Source organism: Lissotriton helveticus, chromosome 9 (assembly GCF_964261635.1).
Source record: "Lissotriton helveticus chromosome 9, aLisHel1.1, whole genome shotgun sequence".
Lineage (NCBI taxonomy): Eukaryota > Metazoa > Chordata > Amphibia > Caudata > Salamandridae > Lissotriton > Lissotriton helveticus.
Window position 1 is genome coordinate 1136001247 of NC_136070.1, and position 23822 is coordinate 1136025068.

Here is a 23822-nt window from a genome sequence, read left to right on the forward strand (position 1 = left end):
TAGCACCAGTTGCATTAAATGAGGACACATTCAATTTTGTTAGGCACGGGGAGATTACGTGATTTGCCCAGAATCACAGGATGTTCAGCGTCATTGCCGAGACTCGAACCCAGTTCCCCAGATTTGAGGTCGACGGCTCTAGCCGTTGGCTAACTCCTCTCCCCACAACATAAATATGGTCTAGATGTAGATGTAAAAGATGAGAGAGAAATGTTATAAGAGCATTGAGACAAAAAAATCAGAAGCTAAAGCAAAGTCTCCAAATCCTGCAGTTTGAAAGCAGGATTTGATGGTGAATCGTGTTGGAAGTCACCAATAAATCCAGATCCAGAAAAATGAGGGCTGCTGGAGTATTAGCGTCTAAACAGCACCACAACTCGTCCAGAGCTGAGAGCATTATAATGTCAGTACTACATCCTGAGTGGAAGCCCATCTGCAGGGTGTAAAAGATTTTATCTTTCATAAATATACATAATTGGTCAACAACTGCTTTTTCAAGCTCTTTAGTCAGACAAAGTAGTCTGAAAAAGGGGTCTTGAATAAAGGCAAAACAAATGCCTGTTTCAAAGGTTGGGTGTAGCCCCTCTAGGCTCTAGTAAAAAGTAGTTTTTCTAAAGGATAGGGGATACAATTGCTTCGCTTGCAAAACTAAAGATAAAAATGTAGGCATGACCTGGGTGGAAAAATGAGAAAGCTTCGTAATAACGTGTTTTTGCACCTAAAGGTGTCTCTACACTCCAGCTGATATTGTAATAAAGGCGATTTTCCACCTAAAGCTGATTTTCCCCCTACTTGCAGCTAAATGTGTTTTCGCATAGCTCCTAAAGTTACACCAGCATTATTTTGCTCTTAAAAGTGGTTTTTCCTCCTGTATGTGATTTTCCTCTTAAACGTCTTTCCATGAAATGTATTTGTGCACTTACATGAGTTTTTCCACCTAAACATGATTTTGCTACTACCTGTGATGCTGCAATAGTGATAACCATGTAGCAAGGGTGATTTGGCACCTCAAAGTAATTATGCACCTAATTGTAATTTATGCCCTTAGACGCTTCCCACACTCATGCTGGTGTCACACCTAAGGTGATTTGCACCTCACAAAGTGTAATGGCACACTGATTAGCAATATTGAGACCTCATGTGCCTTCTTAATGCCACATTTTTGCCTATATATGTTGTCTCATAGGGGACACGCATTCTAAGATCTATTCCGGGGAGTGCATCAAAACCTCAGTCCTTAAAACTGTGGATGAAAGCCTGGTTGACGAAGGAAACAACTGCCTCCTAGGTCTCGTCAACATGTTAGCAGCTTTTAAAACCAATGACCACCTAATTGTTTTAATTATCTTAAGCGACAGAATGGGTACTGAAGGAACAGTAATCCAGTGGTTCAGGTTCAAACTATCAGCCAGATCACAATACATCAAAGTTGGCAATTTTCTCTTCAGGCCTTTCAAATTTCAGACTGGAGCCCATCACAGCTTCAATTTTTATGTTGGACTGCTGGCAACACCCAGCAATATAACACACTTGAATGCCTAAGCAGGGTCAAGGCCTGAACTTCCATCCATATAGATATGAAGCTTAAGCTGAACCGACAGAAGATGGAACTTTTCCTGCTCCCCACCAACAAATATTAAGAATTACCCAAAGACACTACTAACCAAGCTAAAGTCATGGGTCTTTCACAAAACGTAATCCCATCAGATAAAACTCCAGTTGTCAAACTTGAAAAAATACTCCATGTTGATCTTTAAGGTAAAGAGAAGGCAATAAATGGCAAATAGGTCCCCATTTTTAAACTCTTACATCAATTTGTTTTTTTACAGGAGTTTGTGCAACACAGCAGAAGAGTGACGTTTTTGGGTGCCAGGGTCCTTTTTTTGGAAATGGACTCGTGGCTTGTCATAGAAATTATTTGAGGTGGGGAGTTTTGACACTCTCCTTGGATAATGAAAATCTATGTATGTTGTAAACGTTCATATGTACTTTTGCTGCCCTACACTTACTCTTGCATGTCCCTTCTCTGAGTTGTTGCTCAGGCATCATGGCATCTGCGTAACTGAGTGCCAATCATTCTGGGTGACACATAGTGCTACAGTGCTAGAGTTTCCTGTTGTGACTCTCTGTGCTATGTTTGCTCACCATACTCAGTTCTTTGTGAATAGAAAACTGAAGGCCCTCAACCAACTTTTCTCAATGAAAGTGTTCTGAAATGGTTTGCAGCCATTGTCCCGCATTTTTTATCCCGCGGACTTTCAGTCCGCATACCATTATCCCGCAAGGTCATTGACCTCGCATAACATTATCCCGCATTTTTTCAAAACGCATGTGCATTTATCACGCATGCCTTTACAACGAATTACGTTTTAAAGGCATGTATGGTAAATGCATTTGCGTTGTGAAAACCACGATGACGAGAGAGGTAAGTGAGTTTGGGTTAATTTTTTCGTTGTGCTGGGTTAGTGATTGTGTAGTGTAGTGTAGTGTTGTGTTAGTGTAGTGTAGAATTGTGGTGGTTGTTTAGTGTAGGGTCGTACTGGGGGAAGTGTTATAGGGTTTAGGGTAGTGTTGTAGTGTTTGCGTAGTGTAGGGTCATGCTGGTGGTAGTGTTTTAGGGTTTAGGGTAGTGTTGTAGTGTTTGCATAGTGTAGGGTCATGCTGGGGGTAGTGTTTTAGGGTAGTGTTGTAGTGTTTGCGTAGTGTAGGGTCATGCTGGGGGTAGCGTTTTAGGGTTTAGGGTAGTGTTGTAGTGTTTGTGTAGTGTAGGATCATGCTGGGGTGTAGTGGTTTAGGGTTTAGGGTAGTGTTGTAGTGTTTGTGTAGTGTAGGGTCATGCTGGAGTGTAGTGGTTTAGGGTTTGGGTAGTGTTGTAGTGTAGGGTCATGCTGGGGGTAGTGTTTTAGGGTTTAGGGTAGTGTTGTAGTGTTTGTGTGGTGTAGGGTCATGCTGGGGTGTAGTGGTGTAGGGTTTAGGGTAGTGTTTGTGTAGTGTAGGGTCATGCTGGGGTGTAGTGGTGTAGGGTTTGGGTAGTGTTGTAGTGTAGGGTCATGCTGGGGGTAGTGTTTTAGGGTTTAGGGGGTGTAGTGGTTTAGTGTAGTATTGTAGTGTTTGTGTAGGGTCATGCTGGGGGTAGTGTATTAAGGTACTGTTGTAGTGTTTGTGTAGGGAAGTAAAGTGCTTTATGGTAGTGTTGGGGGGTCGTGCTGGGTAGTGTAAATGTAGAAAAAGGACTGTGTGTCAAGGGTGGGTGGTGCAGGGGTACTACATTAGAGTGTAGGGTAGGGTAGTGTACTTTTACTTACCTTTACAACTTTTACAACGAATATACCTTTAACCGCATGCGTGCGGGCGGATTTCCGCCCGTACGCTGAGTTTTTCAAAAGCGCACTTTACGTGACGAGCTGGGCTCGTCATGAGCGTGCGAGGAGGCTACCTCATGACGAGCCCAGCTCGTCATCAGCGTCGAAGGGGTTAACATGCATGCCTTTATGTTGTAAAGGCATATTCGTTCTAAAAGTTTTCATTCTTTTAATTTGCGGCCTAATAGTACATGCGGGATTATATTTGCGGACTGATGGTATGCGGGCTGTTTGTCTGTGGGATAACTTCATATATTCTTCTAAAATAGCACAAAATCTACCTCTGTTTTGAATCAGTGGCGCTCTGTTTGAATTCTGAGTGCTCGTTTCATTTTGTTCCATATTGACCTGCATAGGTTCTCGGTGGTTTTGTCTGGCACATCTTCTGCTGGTGGATTGTGGCAGATTTGCATGTTTGTCAGCCCCATGGGCCCCATAAGAGGCAACATAGTGGAAGTGGTTGGGCCCACATGAACCAGAAAGCATTGAGCAAACACATTGTAATTCAATAAAGGTCAACAGATATATGAATAAATGAATCTACAATGATCATCCCTTGCAAACATATAAGGTGGACTCTCATGAGCTCATTGTATAATTTCATATAAGGAAAAACAACGGTTCCTGTGGATAGATAAGATACCTTTGTAATAAAGGAGGCAAAATTGCAATATTTTAGAGGGTACCTCAATGACAGAGGGCGAAAGAACCACTAACACAAGAGAATCCATGTAACATTTTAATACATTTTTAGACCACAAGCAATATAAACATAAGTTGAAAATCAAAAAAACATTATTCCATTGTGTCCCAAGTGAGAACGGGAACCCAAAGTTAAGTGACAGTGGGAATTTCTATATACAAGGTTTCCACAATTTTTTAAGTTGACCATTAACAAGAATAATGTCTATGTAGACAACAGCAATATGCAATGACATGCGCTGTGTAATGGTTCGCTTCTTCTGTGTGTCAATGGCGTTTCAACCCTATAATCAGTGTAGGGTCTCTTCAGGACTAGCAATGAAGGGACATCTAATGAAGAAAACACAAGGCATTAGGCCCATATACCAGCACAAATGCGAAAAATATGTGAAAAGGTCATGTAAAAAGAACGTACCCGAGGATGTAACTGGGCAGTCTCGTGAATTGTGTGCCACACATGGAAAAATAGAAGAAAAGAAGTAACTCACATGAGAACCCGTCCGGGTACTGATATGTGAGGAAGGAGAATAAGGAGGTTAGAAAACTCACTCAAAATACAGCAAGACTCAATCGGATGTGGTGTTTTAAATTAAGGATCTTATCTCAATATGAGGAAAAACTGCCAGTAAAATGATTAGAATGCGGCAAGATGGGCTCAGGGCGTACTTCGCTACAGCCGTATCGGGGGAAATCCCTTTGGTAAATGTTAACCAGTGACAATGCACTGTAACCTGTGGGGATGGGTAAACATAGTTGGTGGAATTGGACTAAATAAATTATAAACTAAAATGATTGCATGGGGCCTAATAATGCAGTTTCTTACCAGAATGTAGATAAATATCCTGCGGGACAGCGCTCCGCCTTTTCGAGTTGCAAGACTGCTTCCGTCAGCCTTGTGAAGTACAGTGCAGTGAGCCCTGCTGGGGGTGGGAGTTAAGTACAGTGATTTTCCCGGCAAAAATGTGTACGGCCTAGGACCGGCAGACTTACCAATGGATAACCGCTGTACTGAGCAATCCAGTGCTCGGTATCTACGCGATAAAGAGTGAAGAAAGACCTTAGATGGGAAGTATAGATTGTGTGGCACATTGGAAGTGTGGCTGCATTGGGTGAAAATGCGCATTTAATGGACAGGCATGTATATAGTTATTAGCAACAGAGGAAGATAAAAAAATAAAAATTACTGTAAAATGCATAGAACAAAGAGGATTACATGCACGTCGATCGCTGTGTTCTACATTTTGCGAAAGGAACTTAAAGGTGTGTTCCAGTTTTACTTTCGACATATGGAAAATAAAATTACACTAGGTTGCAAAAAACACAAGAAACACAAGGGATTACATATACATTGATCACTGTGTTCTGCTCATTATGAAAAGGCATAGCAGTGTAATCGCCTTAAACGCGCGTGTATTTGTCAGGACAAACACGGTGTACGTATATTCTCCATCAATCGTGCAATCAAGGAGCATCTACACATAGTGCGTGGAGTCCTTATAGAAAACATATATTGTTACTTTCATGCTTATAATAGGTACGGGCTATGTTAATCATAAAGTCACACAGTATAGATGCTTGTCAGCGGACGGCTGGTTCTATTTCCACAGCGGTATTAAATTCAGAGAGAGACAAGTATATTGGTGACTGTTAGTTGAGGGTAGTGACATAACCCCTCCATTCCTCTGCTGTGTTAAGACCTTCATCTATGGAGTTAGCCTTATCTATCCAACGGCACTCGTTGCATTGGAGTATCTGCAGGATGTTGCCTCCTCTTGGTGGCAAGGTTGCAATCTCAATCACTTGCCACTTGATTTCATTTGCAGTATGATTCTTTTAATTGAAGTGAGATACAAGGGGGGCATTGAATGTGTTTGTATTAAATGTGAAGTCACAGCGGACACAGTTAGATGAACCAGCTTGCATGTCTGGTCGGTGGGTGTTGGTGCTGCTCCCAGGGCGGTTGGCCACCAAGAGACATCCCAAGCTGAGGGGGTGGAGCAGAGGATGAGGACCTCCGTCTTGTCCGAGTTCAGCTTCAGACGGCTGTCCTTGGTTAGGGAGAGGATCAGCTGTGTGTCGTCGGCGTAGGAGACAATGTTGAATTTGTGAAGTCTGGCGACGTTGGGGAGCGGGGCCATGTAGATGTTGAACAAGGTCGAGCTGAGGGATGATCCTGGGGTACGCTGCAGATGATCTTGGAGGCCTCGGACTGGAAAGGGGAGAGGCGGACGCTCTGGGTTCTGCCAGAGAGGAAGGAGGTGGTCCATTTCAGAGCCTTGTCTCGGATCCCTGCATTGTGAAGGCGTTTGCGTAGGGTGAGGTGGCAGAGAGGGTCGAAGGCGGCTGATAGGTCCAGGAGGATGAGGGGCGCTGTTTCGCCTTTGTCCAACGGGGCCCTGATGTCGTTGGTGGCGGCGATGAGGGCGGTTTTGGTGCTGTGGTTGCTGCGGAATCCGGACTGGGACGGGTCCAGGATGTTGTTGTCCTCGAGGTAGCGGGTCAGCTGTTTGTTGACGGCTTGCTCGATGATCTTTGCCGGTAACGGGAGCAAAGAAATGGGCCGGAAGTACTTGAGGTCTTTCAGGTCTGCCTTGGGTTTCTTGAGCAGGGCATTTATCTCGGCGTGCTTCCAGCTCTCCGGGAAGGTCGCGGTCTCGCAGGAGATGTTGATGGCCTTGCGGAGATGGGGTGCGATGGTAGTGCTGGCTTTGTTGAAGATGTGGTGTGGGCATGGGTCTAACGGAGAGCCGAATGCATGGTGCTCATGATCTTGATGATGTTGTCGTCGTTGATGTGGGTCCAGGCGAGCAGGGGGTTGCTGTGAGTGGTGGCCGTGGGGTCTGGGGTGTCATTGGTTGTTGGGGTGGTCAGGTTGTCGAAGCTGTCGTGGATGTCGGTGATCTTGCAGTGGAAGAAGGTGGCAAGGGAGTTGCACAGGTCTTGCGATGGTGGGATGTTGTTGGTGTTTGAGCTGGGTTTGGAGAGTTCCTTCACGATGTTGAAGAGCTCTTTGCTGTTGTGTGTGTTGTTGTCAAAGGCGGTCCTTGAAGGCGGCCCTTTTGGTTGCTCTGATGAGGTGATGGTGTTGGTGCATGGCGTTCTTGTGGGCTTCTTGGTTCTCCGGTGTTTGTTCGCGGTGCCTGGCAGTTCATTGTAATAAAAATACTATGTGCAACACCTTTGATGCATCTTTCTATTCCGACATATACCCCAACTTACCCACATACAGTCATCTCTCCATCCGCCCTTCTACTAAAACTTATCCATCCATGCACCATTCATTCTTCCATCAGCAGACATTCATCCACCATTCCACACACATCTACCCACAACAGGACACCCGTCGACCCACCCCATGCGTCTATTATCCTCCTACACCTCATTCACTCATCTGTTCAAAATAGGACATTTATGTATCCATCCACACTAGCATCCATCCATATCGAACAGCACCCATCCACCTTTCCACTCATGCACTGTACAGTCACCCGACTAATTACTCACCCCTCTGTTATACAACCATTCATTGATCAATCGATCCATAAGTCCAATCACCATCCTGTTGTATCTGCATATGCCCATTTATGTGTTGTCTGTGTGTTGCCCTTGTGAGTATGTTTTCATCTGACTATGGTTTGAGTGCACATGCACTCAAGTCAGACCTATTTGCTTTGGCAAATGTTGTTCTGTTTTGCTGCTGATTAGATACCAATTTAACTGACTGAAAAGGGACAGAGTTTTGAACCGTGATCACTTAAGAGAGGAGGTTCAACAGGACACTGCCTTGCAAACTGGGTTGTGCAACCCAAGATTAACACCCAAAATTAAAAACAAGACAAATCTCCCATTGCCCTGGGTGGTAGCGGCTCAATCTAGATAGCATTGTAATGTTGAGAAGTGTCACAATACATGGTGACAAGCAAATTAGTCCCACCAGATAAGAAGGAACCACAGTAATTATTTCTATAGAAGTAAAATATCTCTCTACAATAATTCATGTGTATTGGACAGCGAGTTACTGTTGGCAGAAACTCTCCATGACTTCAGGCAGTACCTTACCACTTATTATGCAATAAATCCTGCATTATTAGATGTTTAAACATTAGGGGCAGATTTATCAAACTTGTTGTGCCACATACCAGGGTGAGAGCATAGATGTGCCACATTTACTAAGATATGACGCATATTTGCTCTTTCCCCTCGCTGGTATTATTATTATTATTAGAAAGTTTTGTATAGCGCGAACAAGACCCGTGGGTATCAGAACGCTTAACATATAGGCGTATGCGAAAGACATATATATCAAACAGAATATACGGGCATCGCACGAATAACATATGAGGCGTGGGAGAAAGACATATATATCAAACAGTTATACAGACAACAAATATGAGGTAGATGATAAGAGGTAGGTAATAAATATAGTCAATAGTGGATATACTTCAATCATAAGTAAAATGTGTACGCAGGTATGAATAGTTGGGTCATTGACATTTCGTGGCTAATCTATTCTAGGTAGACATATATATCCAACAGTTATAATGACAACAAATATGAGGTAGATGATAAATAAAGTCAGAGGTGGATATATTTCTATCATAGGTAGAGTGTGAAAACAAGTATGATATTTAGTTCATTGTCAGTTCGTGACTGATCTGTTCTAGGTAGTGTATTTCTTCATCAGAAAGCTCTTTAATTCTCGCTTAAATGATGCCACATTTTGGATCTTCCTGATGATAGGGGGAATTGAGTTCCATATTCTGGGGGCAGCTCCTGAGAACGCTCTGTCATAAGTTTTTTTCTTGTGGAAAAAGGCTGGCCGTAGTAGGAATTCTTCAGTACTCCTCGCTGGTCGATTCCCTCCCGATAGCTGGATTTTCTTCGCTAGATATCCTGGGGTGTTGTGGTGTAGCGCTTTATGGGTGATACAAGCTATCTTCATTTGGATTCTTGCTTCATAGGGTAGCCAACTTAAAGCTTTCAAGTGTGGCGATATATGGTCGTATTTCCTGGATCCGGTGATAATTCTTGCCGCAGCGTTTAGGCATGCTTTTAATGGTGCTGTGGACATTTTTGGTAAGCCCGCTAAGGTGGTGCAGCCATATTCGATCCTAGAGATAACTAAGGATTGGATAGCCGATTTGAGATCCGCCTCTGAGATGAAAAGTTTCAGTTTTCTTAAGTAGTTCAGGTGGAATCGAGCATTCTTGGCCATTGAGTTGATGTGGGCTTTCATGTCTAAATTCTCGTCCAGAGTGATTCCTAGAGATTTCGCAGACTTGATTAATGTTGGGGTGCAGTTTAGCGCAGTCACCACTTTCGTCCACTCCTTTATTTCCGTACGGCTCCTTGCTGGTGAGATTAGTAGGAACTCCGTTTTGTTGGCGTTAAGCTTCAGTCGGTTGGTAGTTAACCATTGTAGAGCCATTCTTAAAGCCTTGTTCACTCGTTCCAAGTCTTTTAGGGAAGAGATCTTTAGATATATTTGCGTGTCATCTGCATACATGTGATACGATATCTCTGCTTTTTGGAGAATTTCTGTAAGCGGCTCAACGTAAAGGTTAAACAGATCTGGGGATAACGTTGATCCTTGAGGGACTCCAATTGAAATAGGGCATGGAGGTGAAATTGAATGGTTGACCAGGAATCGTTGTGTTCTGTTCTGTAGAAAAGAGATGAACCATTTCAGCACAGTTCCTGATAGACCCATCCTGTCCCGTAACCTGGACAGTAATGCTTCGTGATTTACGGTGTCGAAGGCCGACGACAGATCGAGGAGAATCAGTAGGCATGCTTTGTTTTGGTCAAGTGCCTGTAGCGCATCGTCAACAATATGGAGGATCGCTGTTTCAGTACTGTGCCCTGCTCTAAATCCTGATTGGCATTCATCGAGCAATGAGAACTTGGTGATGTGTTGGCTTAGTTGGTTCTGTACGCATTTTTCGATTAGTTTGGCCAGTAGCGGGATGTTGGTCACTGGGCGAAAGTTGTTTGGGTCTGATCTATCTGCTGTAGGTTTTTTGATTATGGGGGTAACTTGACCTGTTTTTAGGCAGTCAGGGAGGATCCCTTGTGATAGTGAGGCATTTATAATTTCGGTCCATATTGGAATCAAAACGTGATTGATTTCTTTTACACATTTTGCGGGAAGGGGATCTTGATAGTGATTGTTTGGTTTAATTTTGGAAAGCGTTTTGGCGATACTATGCTGGTCATATAGTTCGAACGTATCCCAACTTGCCTCATTTTTTGTTATGGTACTCTCCGTTGTACCGGCGGTATCTGTCGTAGGCATTTGTTCTGTGGGAATGATTGCCACGGCGTCTTTGAGCTCTGTTTCTAGTGATTTCGCCTTCTCTGTGAAAAATGTAGAAAGTTCTTCACAATTTAGGGGTGTTTTTGAGTTCTCAAGGGCAGATTTGGCTAATTTGTTTGATTGTTGCTTTAGAATTTCAAAGAGTTTTCGTGGTCTATTTTTGGCGCTATCCAGTTCTGACCGTATGAATTCCTGTTTTGATTTGATGATCCTTTTATTATATTGGCCTCTAATTTCTCTGAGTGCTTTCAGCTCTGGGGATGAAGGGTGTTGTCTCCATTTTCTTTCGGCCATTCTCAATTTACGCCTTTCTTCATTTAGCGATTCATTAAACCATGGATTTTTTGTCTTCTCCGAGATATTTTTCAGTTTTAATGGCATGGTGTTATTGACAATAGTTTCGACCTTTGTTATATAGTGTTCGGTCAGTTCGTTTACGTTCTGCAGATTGTTATGAGGTTTTAGGTCTCTTTCACAGCTTTGCACTAGTAGCTCTAAGTTTGCATCTCTTGTGTCTCTAACCCATTTTTTGGTCTTGTGGGGTTGTCTGGTTGTGCCTTTTTCCATTATAGGTATCGTGAATGTTATGGCATGATGATCAGACCAGTCGCATGGTGTTAGAGAGGATTGCTATATCTTTGTTTCGCGCAATAATCCAGTCTAACGTCGCTCCTTTCGAATGTGTGGGTTGTGTGCATAGTTGAGTAAGGTTCAGTTCAGCAAGGAAATCTTTCAGCGATTTGACCAGTTTGTCGTTGTGGTCCTCCCAGTGTAAGTTGAAGTCGCCAAGAAATATATTATTGACGCCGTCATTAGAGTTGGTCGTTATGATCTCCATTAGCTCTTCTGTAAACTTTTCGCTGTCTCCTGGTGGATGGTAAAAAGAATGGAGGTTGAATCTTTGTTTGGTAGCTGTTCTGAGATTAAGACCAAGGTATTCGCTTGATTCTAGTTGGTCGGCTTGGATTTGTTTGACCTCAATATCGGATCTGTGAATGCAGGCTATGCCTCCTCCTAACTTTATGGGTCTATCGAGTCTCAAAATGTTGTATTGGGGTGGTACTAGGAGATCCATGATAGGGGATGAGGATTCCGTAAGCCACGTTTCAGTAAGGACTGCTACATCAATGTCCTTGTTGATGATGAGGTCAGCTATATCCGAAGCATGTTTCGATGCCGACCGACAGTTGAGTAGTAGACATGCCAGCGGTTTTTCTTTGTTGCTGAGGTTACCATTCTTATTCTCTATGGCTGTTAGTTGTATCTGTTGTAGAATGCTGCCTACCGCCAACAGAGATACTCTTAGCCATGGTGCAAGGGTGCCAGGGACGGACTGGGAACCAAAACCGGCCCTGGCAAAGTGCTCGGCAAACCCCCTGCCCCACGCGGAGGGTTGGGGGTGCCGCCGAGCTCTTTGCCAGGCCCGGTTTTCGGCCGATTTTGTTACAGGGACGATTTTGCAGCTATGCTATAAAAACACACCTGTAACGGCCTAAAATCGCCCCCGCCCCCCACCCGTGCAGCGCACCTGGGGATTACCCGGTGCCCGCTACGGCCAGTCCGGCCCTGAAGGGTGCCTGTGTTACAGGCAAGATTGTTTTTAATCTTTAGATACATTTTCCCTTATTATGTCTGCTGCAGAATACAGCCCACATAGAAAGAGGAAACAATGAAGAAATAAAGATTTTTCTCCTTGTTACACCTCTGTTGGGAAGGTGTACCATTTTGATGCGTTCCCAGGTTTACAAGTCTTGGTAAATCAGAAAATGCACCAAAATCAATGGGTGAATGTGTGGGAACAGCCATGATCTACCCATAGAATGCCTTCCCAACGCAGAGTAACACACGGCAGCGATTTGCGCTACCTTGTCTTACCCTAGATCCACTAAGGCACACAGAGCCATGCAAAGTGGTTTTGTGTGGCTTAGTAAATCTTACCAAAGGGCCTGCATTGCCTTGTGTCACCTTGCATGATGCAAGGGCTACACAAGCCCTTTGTAAATCAGGGCCTTAATACCTTGGCTGCTTGCAGGCTCTAGTCTTTAACATATGCATTTATTACATGAATCGTTAATTAAACAAAAATATGCTATTTCTCATCTGATGAACAATTGGATATGTAATTAATCACATATTTTCTTCCAATTATTTGTGAATAACATTCTTCCAAGAATGAAGAATGACACTAACTTTACTGAACTATAGTGCTATATTATTTTGATGTAACATGCATCAGTAAAACTAATTCAATAAAAAACAGATAGCACAAGAGGATACAATTCAAATATGTACAGTACATAATTCTTTGATGCAATTAATTAATTACACTGATATTCATCATGGAAATTTAACACGATTATGTTCAGTGGCTTAAATATTTATTCCAATTTGTTTCTTATTAGTATGTGGTTTGGAAAATGTCAAATGTGTTAGCTAAGAGGAATTGTCGAGTTTCTGGGTGATCGTTGTTTAAAGTTCAATTTCTGTGTCATAATCTACTACTTAATAAAGCTTGAATAATGCGGAGGCAAGAGTAGCCTTTAGAAGGGGTTTTATAGTAGTAATTATCCTATCTACTGTGCTTGCACGAGTTTATTCAACAAAGACTGTACTTGATAATCTCGCTCCCTAAGGAGTGCAGATGAATTTCTTTGAACATTGTGCCTTTGATCATGCTCTACTGGATTCCCTTGTAAACAGCATCTGCCTGACAAAGAATGCATCCCAGTTTCTGGGACACATTGTAGGAGGGAGCAGCAGGACCAAGAGAGTGTTTCAGGTCCTTGTTCCATAAAGGGGCCTAAACATAATTTACTAAGCGTTCCCATGCACCCACCCATGGATTTTAATGCAATACCATGTTGACAAAGATGTAGAAATGGTTTTGCGCAAAATTGTGCGCCTGTCTGTGGCTGGCGTAACAAGGAGAAATATTTGTGTTTCCTCTTTGCATGTGTGCTGTACTCTGCAGCACGCATACAAAGAGGAATAAGCCTTTTAGGAACAGTTTTTGTGCAGGAAGGTGTTCCTCAGACTATCTTGACCATAACGCAGGCACCCTTGCACGACAGTGCAAGGGTACCTGCACTGGTGCTCAGCAGCCCAAAGTACAATAGCGCAGGTAGAGAGCAGAACTGCAATATTTCTTTGTAAATATGGCACATTTCTGCTCTGTCCTTTTCATTCAAAGCAGCGCAGCAACTTCACTTGCAGTGCTGCGTTGCGTAAAATGTTTGTAATTCCAGCCCTGAATTTATCCACTGTACACTTTAGTACCAGATATTCAGATTGAACATTGCCTTGCCTATGAAATCAAAATGTGTAAAGCAATAGGATATATGAATTCTTAGGCTTCCAGGATGGTTGCTGATTTTCCATGCTTTTTACTAATTATACCAAAGGATTTCATAGTTAAGACTGACCAATGTTATAACTAAGTACATTACCGTATAAAATGTTCATATGATCATTTAAGAATTTTGTTCGTTTCATATTCCTCACATATAAAAGTATAAGCATTTGCTGAATTCTGCATAATTATTTGTTGATTTTAAACTGTAACTGAATGCATAACAATAACTTGTTTATCTCTACAAGGGCTACAGATGTACAATTTTTTATTTTGCTTGACTCCAAATCATAAAATCCCCTGAAACACCTCTTACTTCGGTGTGATTAGCAGATGGGATCAGTATGTAAGCTGCTCAACAACTTTAAACATTTATATTGCCATAAAATGAGAAGCTTCATGTCGACCCTTCAATTATCCAAAGATCACATATCGGTACAGAATGTGGATGTTGTCTCTTTAAAGAAGGGAAACAAACACTGTGTTAAGTTTCTAAGCATTTTTATTGAAATATCGGAAAGTAAAAAAATATTTAAGAGGCCAACCAAAAGCAGTACATTCTAAGAGAACACACGGACAGAATGAAGAAACATGTTTAACATCGAGCAGTTCAGCTCACAAATATATAATTGTAACTAGAGCAAGTCGGTCACTGGTGCAACAATGAAGTGCACAGAGACCCACCTAGCCTATGCCACATGATATAAGTGATGTTAGGCTGCCAGGAGATTTTAATAAAACGATTTGTCTTAACCCCTTCGCTGCGGAGGTACACGGTGCAGGGGGGGGGGTCCGCGGCGCCGCTGTGCTCGTGACGAGCCCAGCTCGTCATGACTCACAGTGGAGCTGGGCTCATGACGAGCTGGGCTCGTCACAGACCTGCCCACTGATTAATTCTCCCGCACAGACAGGGAATTAACCGCGCATGGGCGGGCCGCGGCCGTTATGACGATCTCAGCTCCACTGTGACTCATGAGCAGGAAGGGGTTAATAACTCCTTGGAAACATTTACATTTAATTCATGGCTTCCTTGTTTTCAAGGAATGAACAGAGAAATGAAAAAGGAGTAAAAAGGAGTAGAACCAGTTAAGGTATGTTACCAATTAATAGGCACAATCACCAGAATTTCATTGAGGTAGTACTTGGAAACTGTAATGGAAATTAATGTTAAAATGGGCAACTTCACATGCTGTACACTGAAGTTTTTTGCTCAGATAGGTGAGTAGTCATGCAGTTACGTGCAATGTAATTAGAAAGAAATATTGGGCTTGGTTTAGAGTTTGGTGGACGGGTTACTCCATCACAAATGCAATGGATATCCGATCTGCCTTATTACATGTCCATTTAATCATACAGCACTTATAATGTGGCGGCCAAGATATTCATCAAGTTTGTGAGGGAGTAGTCATCCATCAACTTCTAATCAGGCCCATAATTCTCTAGTGGGAGACCCATGCTGGTGCTGGTAATAAATGTTGTCAATACGGTTCACTATTATACTATACCAAATTAGTGTAAGTATCAGCAGCCAGTAAGGTTTATCTTTTAGTGTTTAAAGTGTGGGAGAGTGTGTGTATGAATGTGTGTGCATTTGTGAGTGTGTGCTTTGAATGGGTGTGTATGTGTCTGTGTGCAGGTTTATGAATGCATGGGGGTGTGAATGAGTGTGGATGTAGCTGAGTGAGTGTATGTGGGTGTGCATGTGTCGCCGCCAGACCTTCTGCCCGCTCTAATTACCTGCTGCCACACGTAGGTATGTCTCGACTAGGGAAACATGTTTCGTTGTGTACATTGTTGCTTATAAATTATTATTTTTTTTTTAAATAGATGGGCAACCTATTTTAAGGAACAGTTTAAATGCCTTATGGTATGACCGAGAACACAATCCTAATACCTGCTTATTTAACCTGTATCTTGAACCTCTGAGGTTTGAGGTTTGTTCTCAAGATGGGTGTCGGCGTTGTTGGCAGGATTTTTTTTGTGCAAGGTACACTGAACAGAGGAAAAAACGAGGTGAAATGAAAACATTTCTCCTCGTTACGTCTGCTCTGTGGAGGCGTAAAGTTTTGGTGCTGTCCCAGGTTGGCGTGATTTTGTAAATCTGTGGCAACGCCCATAGAACGCCTCCTTGACTCAGAGTAAGCCAACACAGAGCTTTGCGCTTTATTGCCTTATTCCATATCTCTGAGGCCATTCCAAGCCATGAAGGGTGGCTTTGCGTCACCTCATAGATGTGATTGAGAGGCCTGCGCCACCAGAGTGTCAAAAAAGTGACGCATCTGCAGCGCAGGCCTCTTGTAAATAAGCCCCTCTAATTTTTGCCTCCAGTTTCAAATTCCTTGATGTTAACAGTATGTTTTAAAATTTTCGATTTTACATTTTGGTTCTCTATGCACACTTAATATGTTAATATTATTTAATTTTCTAAGCAGTTACAGACCCCCTGTGTATGCTTCGTAGAGCCTGTGGGGTCCCTGGACCTTAGGTTAAGAACCACTGTTCTAGAGGATAATTGCGATCCTCTTCTATACCTATTGCAGACTGCTGGAACTTGCGTGATCCTTTCAATTCCAGTCCAGGAATAAATGAAGAGTTGACAAAGATTAAAAATTCTCAGAATGGAGGTGCTTGACCTTTCTAGCTTTCTAGTTTGGCATTATATAAATTTACATTTATGTTATAGTTTGGGCATGTGCATAGCACACAATCTGCCATATGTATGCCATCACAGTGCATCCAGTAGTTAAGTCTGATTTTCCGAATGGTTCCAAGGTTTCCATCCTAGACCAGAGTCAGATTCACCATGGAGTAAAATAAATACTTTCAGTAGTTGCAATAGTTATGTCTCTGTGTTAGAAGAATGAGTAAACTTCAATGATTTGTGGGAGGATAGTCCTGGTGTTTGATTGGTAGGAGAGGAAGATTAATTAATCTCCTAGGATAGGTGGCAAGCCCATTGCCCAGCAGACGTATATGTGCATAAGGCAGTTGGTGGTGTCACATGTAGTCATGTGCCGTATCAGTCAATTTACAAAATATGCTTTTTGCATATACGTTAGGTGTTCTTTCTTAATGTGGGGTAATGTGTTTTAGGGCATAGTGTGTTCTCGTGCAGAGTGCTGTCATTGTCACGATTGCAATCATACATGTAGTGCCCAATTCACACAGATTTTGCTATGAGTACTCCTGGCTTACTCCGATAGTTTTGGAGTAAGTCAGGAGGACTATAAGAGTAAGTCATAGCAAAATATGTGTGAAGGGGCCCTTAAACTATAGTAAAACATTATGGGAGCGATTACGATGTTGACACTGTCTCGTAATCGGGATCGACCAGTCCCGCCTACCTTATTAGGATGCGACTGAACACTGTTTGGTCGCATTCTGACACTTCCCTATGGTAGCATGCATTACGGCCGTAAACCGGCCGTAATACATGCTCCCATAGGGAAATGGGAGGTGTTGTTCACACCTGCAACCTGTGTCCGGCACCTCAAGGTGCCTGACACGGGGTGCAGGAATCAACAGGGGGCACAATAGGTGACCCCTAGGCCCCCGACCGGAGGCCATACACACAAGGGGGCTCTGCTGGGAGACCACACAAACACACTTTCCAACATGGAACCCATGCCGGAAACCGTGCATCGTAATCCCAAGAGCAGAAAGACCCTTCCTTTAGGATTACGACCCGGTCCCAGAAGACAGCTGGAATGACTATCCGGTTTCAATTCCAACTGGCTGATACTTAATAAGCCAGTTGGAATTGAAACCGATGATTGGGGGTCGGAAAGCCTCTGACCTTTGGTCGGAGGCTTTCCGAATTCCATTTTAATAAGCCTCTTTGTCTCTCCATACAAAATAATTTTCCCTCACGACTTATTAAAAAAGAATCCACGCAAAGTGTAATTTGCCAAACATTCAGAGATACATCTACATTTGAATCAAGCCTCAACCATAAGAAAATTTGAAAAGATGAATAAAAAAGTAATATGGCAGATAAAAATAAAGAAGTCAGTTGAAATTGTCTAATTTGGAAATTGGGACTTCAGTTAAATGCGCACACTATAATTGTGTCTGTAAAAAAATATAACTGAAGAAATAAAATACACGAATTTATCAAACAGATGCAATTGAGAGCAGCAGCAAGACAATATCCTGTGCTTTTTCTTCAAGAAAAATGACTCTTAACAGTTGAAATAGATATGTTTAGCACAATAAAATAAATTAGATGCGTCTGCGGAGACACAACAGCAATTACTTTCTAGACGTAATGAAATGCAAAACAGCATCACTTAGTCATACATTTTATATAACGTTGTGGTTTCAGTTTTCAAACAACGATTTATTTGGCACATTAAGGCAGTATAACATCTCACTAATACAGTATGTTTTGAGGATTATCAGAAAATGTACATCACTAGCCAGTTGGAAAATATTGAAGATGTGTCTTGAAATAAGAAGACAATAGACAGAAGGACGAACAAAAACTCTATTTTAGGTCTTGCCTACAGATATCTTTAGCTGTCTGTTTTCGAAGACCCATTGTTTACAACACATAGAGTGGGGTTTGTGTCAGCCCCTTACTGGTGATTGGATGGCTTCCTGTCTATCTCAATTCTCTGTCCCATATTGAATGTCTTTCTTCCCTATTCTTGTGTTGGCCTTTGCTTTCTGATGGGAAGAGGTGTATCCTTCAACTGCTGCCCTGAAGAGACTCTGGGCCTTATTTATGGGAAATGGTGTATCGCTGTGACACAAAGCAGCAATGCAACACTTCTCAGTGCGCCCTCCTTGTGCCACCATCAATGTGTCATATTTACTGGATGACACATCATGCTGCAAGGAATGACAAATACGTCAGTTCTACTGACGTATCTGTTGGTGCAAAACTGACACATTGCTGCAGTTGTGTCAGAAGCGTGAAGCAACTCCAGCAATATTCCTTTCACATGGGGTAAGCCCCATGTGAAAGGGTCTCCGTCAGTCTTACGCCTGCCATGAGGCAGGCGTAAGATATTGACGCAGTAGTGTCCAAAAAGTGGCTCTCTGAAATCTTATGGATTTCAATGCGCCACTTCTACAATGCTTTTTGCAGGATAACACCCAACCTGCATAAATTATACCTGGCGCAAGTATAATGTGGTGCAGGGGTTTACAAAGTGACACACCTGCATAGATGCGCCACTTTGTAAATAGGGCGAAACGTGGTGCATTTTTTACGGCGCTGGTGCATCACAAAAAGTGATACACCGGCGGCTCAAACGTGTCGCAAGGGCTCATAAATAAGGCCCTCTTTTTCTTAATTTCCATTGAGCACTCCATGAGAATGAGATAGAGATTTATGGTGACCCAGAGTCCTGATAACCCACTACATTGCCAAATTATATCCACCATAAATGTATTTGGTGTGTTTGAGCATTCCGTAGACCATGTGTAGGACCCTAGTTCCAAGCATATATAGCCTTTGAAAGATGAAATGCAAACACAAAAATATCAACATTGTAATCACTTTCAATATATTTAATATCAATAAAATGAAATCTCATTTAAAATTGGCTGTTTCATGGTTTTCTTGTCAGGACTTCTTTTCTTTTCTTATCTTATCTTAGGATCAGTATATCTCTTTGCCATTCGCGAGTAGTAACAGCCAACATGCGTTTCGACCTTTGCGGCTCCCAGGCCCTAGGCTTTATCAAGGCTAAATGGACAAGCCGACTAATGTACTAGGTGATTGTGGAGTCACTGGTCTGAAAGTGACTCCAAGATTTTGGTCTCTGTTGCTCATGTTAAAATTTCTGTCTAAGCGCCAAAACAACATCATTGATGTATTTCAAAGCAAGTTGGACAGAGGGGAGGATGGTCTGTTGCCCTCTCTGCCATCATCCTCCCATAACGTCTTGGAATGCGTGCCGGTAATGCTTAGGGAATTGGTGCTGCACACTTCAATGAACTAAAGTACCTTTGTAAAATCTGGCTCATAAAAAATATTTGACTTAACCAGATATAAAAGACCTACATGCTTTGCCAGAGTGGGAGTGGCTAGGTAATGACACATTAGGTAAAATAATTAGATAACTGCCATAAAGGCAGATTTAGAAAGAGGCAGGAGTATCTTGTCGGCAAAATATTGCGGCAGGTTATGACCAGCAAAAGTCTGGTACAAACAATACAGAAATAAATAGGGAAAAATGTGATAGCTTTTGATACTTGGGTATTCCTCATTGCTAGGTCTGTAAATCTTCCCTTAATTAAGGAATGCGGCCCCAGGTCACCATTTGTTTTTTGCCATCATCCCTTAGGAGTCCAGCTGGATTGCGACAAAAATTTGCCATTTGTTTTAAATTTTTACCATAAGTGGGGACCTAAGGGGGCAGGGTATTCCTACCCTGCTCCGTTATATAATTTTTTTATTTTAATTTAGGTTAGGTTAGGGGACTAAGGGCCAGATGTACAAACATTAGGAATACAAATTTCCTAATTGAGGCTCCCTCTGAATCACAATTAGGAAATAGGTATTCCCAATGTATGAAACTCATTGATTTAGGAAGTCGTAGTGGGTCGCAAATCGACCTACCTCATGAATATTAATAAGGTAGGTCACAGTTTGCAACCCATTAGGAATCACTGCCATCACAAGGATGGTGACCTTCTGAGGTCAGAAGACCACCGTGTCTGGGATTGCTTTATACTAGGACAATATTTTTTTTATGTAGACCGTTTTCCTTAAAGGAAAACAGGAAGGGTTTAAAAAGAAAAAAATGAAAGCTTTGAAGTCTCATTTTGTAAGAGTAGGCACTGGTCCGTGGGACCATTGCCTATTCTTAAAAAATATTATTTACATTCTCAAAGGAGAAGGGGTCACTTCCCCTTTGCAAATGTGTTATCAGTAGTTATAAACCGGTGGTAAAGTATTACTGTTTAGCACCAGAATTTGGTCGCAAAACAGTAATACATACCATACCAATAACCATACAAGAACATTTTTACAGCACTCTCTTGAGTTAAGCACAAGACCATTCAGTCATTAATGTAATAGCAATGTGAGTATAGTTGTTAGCAATATGCCCAATTCAATACAGAGATCCAAAACTAAAGTTCTCTCTTCTCATGACGGAAATAAGGATAATGTTGTAAGCATCTTGCATGAATAATGTTTTGTATAGAGTGTGGAGCACTGTGTCTAGTGCATTCCACATTCCATGACTAGTTGCTGGTTCTATACTTGGGCAGTTGGAGTCGAGCTGGCCAAGTGAGAGCCACGATCGTTTCACCCAGGATCTTATATCTTTATTAAAGTAAACCTTTACTTCAACTACCTGCTTCCTGCGTATGGAATTATCACTCTTCAACAGATAATAGTCCACATTTTTCATTATTTCCACTGTTGATTTAATGTTTGTTTAATCCAGCAACCATCAGCGAACACGTGTTTCGTCTTAATGACAAGACTTTTTCAAGGCAGTTTGACAATTTCATATCCAGGTGTCCCTGGCCTTTAAACACAGCTATCCTTACACCTCAAATCCACTTCCAATAAGTCAGTAGGAATTAAAGGAAAGAATCATTCAAAAGTACATGTAGCAATGTGTCCTTATGGCGTTGAGTTGAATCCATACACCTCTCGTATAATAATTAACGGCATGGTGCCGAAAACAGAGAGCTGTGTCGTGTTGCGCCTGCCAAACGGTGATCTGCAAGGAGGCTTATCAGGGACTCCACACTGTGCTGTGAATTATTATTTGCTAACAACTATACTCGCGTTGCTTTTACATTAATGACTGAATGGTTTTGTGCTTAACTGAAGAGAGTGCTGTAAAAAGGTTCTAGTATGTTTATTGTTTTAGCATATTAGTCTTTCTAATCTGCAATTAGCATCTTCTGGTAGTAAGGTGGCTGAACCTACATAGCACCTCAAATTTGACTAGATATATTCACGCACTACTGGTGGAAAACCATAAAGCAACTCATTGATGTGCGTAAATTTCCCTTTAGGGAACCACTACTTCCAGTTTGTGAAGTTATACATACCATACCAATTCGGTATTTGGAATGGATGCCCTAAACACACCCCTTCCATATAAAGAATCAGAAATGCAAAATGTGATTCAGTAATAAACTACCGAATCGCATTTTGTACATTTGTAAAAAGCATTTTTCAGGCTGAAAATGGCCCAATTCTGCGAACGGGGCAGGTTGTGACCAGAAAAATGCTTTTTACATGTGGTCCACAAGTCCTGTAATGGCTGCCATCAACATTTTTCTGCGGTTGCTGGTAGCCAACCGGAGTACTTGCTCCTGCGGGAGTCATCGAGATGGCCCAAGGAAGAAAAAGCTCCCCGGACCAATCAGAACGTTCTATTTTTAAATTGACGCTTCCCCAAGACTTGAGAGAGACTCCTGTGGACCCCACCATCGAGATATACCAATGTTTTTACATTTAAACCATCATTTATCAAAAACTACTTAACAGGTTTACACCAAATCACAAAACAAGTACAATCTGCTGACCATGATCTAGCTTCCTGTCAAATTTGATGTAATCAAGGTTAAAAAATAATTGTATATCTGGACCGTTGGGTCAGAGGGACTCCCAATTTAAAAATAGGGAGTTCGGATCAGCCCAAGGATCTTTTTTTCCCTTATGCCAATTCGCTGGTGCAAGGGTGCCAGCATTGCAAGCAGGATTGTTTTTTGTGCAGGAAGGGACACCTTTCTGAACAAAAACAACACCATGAGTCGTTTCCCTCTTTCTATGTGTGCTGCAGACACACAACACAAATTGAAAGCACACATAGAAAGACGAAGTAACTAGGAAAAAAAAAAAGATATTTCTCCTTGTTACGCCTCCCCTGGGGTGGATTAGCATGTTGGCGCATTCCTAGGTCTAACAGTAATAGTAAATTTGTGAATGCGTCAAAATCAATGGGTGTTGTGTGGAAACACCCACGCAACGCCCATGGAACGCCTCCCTGGGGTAGAGTAATGCATCCCATTGATTTGTGCTGCGCTGCATTGTGTTGCATTACTCCAGACATATCAAGCCACTCAGAGCCACGCAAGATGGCCTTGAGTGCCTTGAAAAATCGCATTTAGTAGTTACGCCGCACATGCACCCCTTGCAAGGGGCATCTGTGACACAATTACTTGATGAATAGGGCCCTGAAACTGCTCCCAGCTGATGAGAGATTTAAAAAAAGCTCCTGCTAGTTGGGAGCACACTTGTGTTCTGTTTCCCTGCTTGCCCTGATGCAGGCAGGGAAACAGAACTGATATTGCTCCCACCCGGAGGGAGCAAGCATAAATAGCTGCTCCCGTCGGGCAGTAGCCCTGCCGGCTCCCACACCTTGTGTGGAGCCGCTGGGGCTGCAGGGGTCCTGGGGCTCCCCACACAGCCCTCAATGTGGAGCTTGGTGGATACCCTAGGTGAGTTAAAAAAAACGCTTGGCCCGAGTAATGGGGTCCCCTGGGCTTAAAAAGGCTGGAGGAGGGAGGCCGGGCAGTCCTCCTCTCCTTTTTCATTGGCTTTGGCCCCAGGGGATGGAGCTCCCGGGTCCTAATAAGGCTTGGAGAGGGGAGCACATGCATCCCTCCCCTGTCTAATTGTATCGCTCTACAGGGAATGGGGTCCCCGAGGTAACTAAGGCTCAGCACCCCTCTCCTCCTAATATATATGTTTTGGCCCTGGGGATAGTGTCTCCGGGCCTGAAGGTCAACCCTATGCCATGCTCACCAAAGGCGGTACATGCATGGGGTTGTCAGCCTACTGGGGGTTGGCTACAGGGCCTGCAGCAGACTAAACCCTGTGGCTAACCCCCAGCTGTGCACAGCACAGGGTTGGCTACCTGCGGGGAGTTAGATGCAGGGCGAGGGTGCAAGCCAGGCCCCTCAGCCAACCCCACCCTTGACAAAGGCTGTGTGGGGTTGGTTGCCTCAGAGCGGATGCCTGCGGGAAGTTGAACCCAGGGCCTGGCTGGCACAATATCATGTGCAGCTTGCGGCTGGCTGCCTCCAAGTGGAACTCGCATCCTCACCATGTACTGCTGATTACCCCACATATTACATCACTCATGACATTTTCATTGACATCGTTGATAAT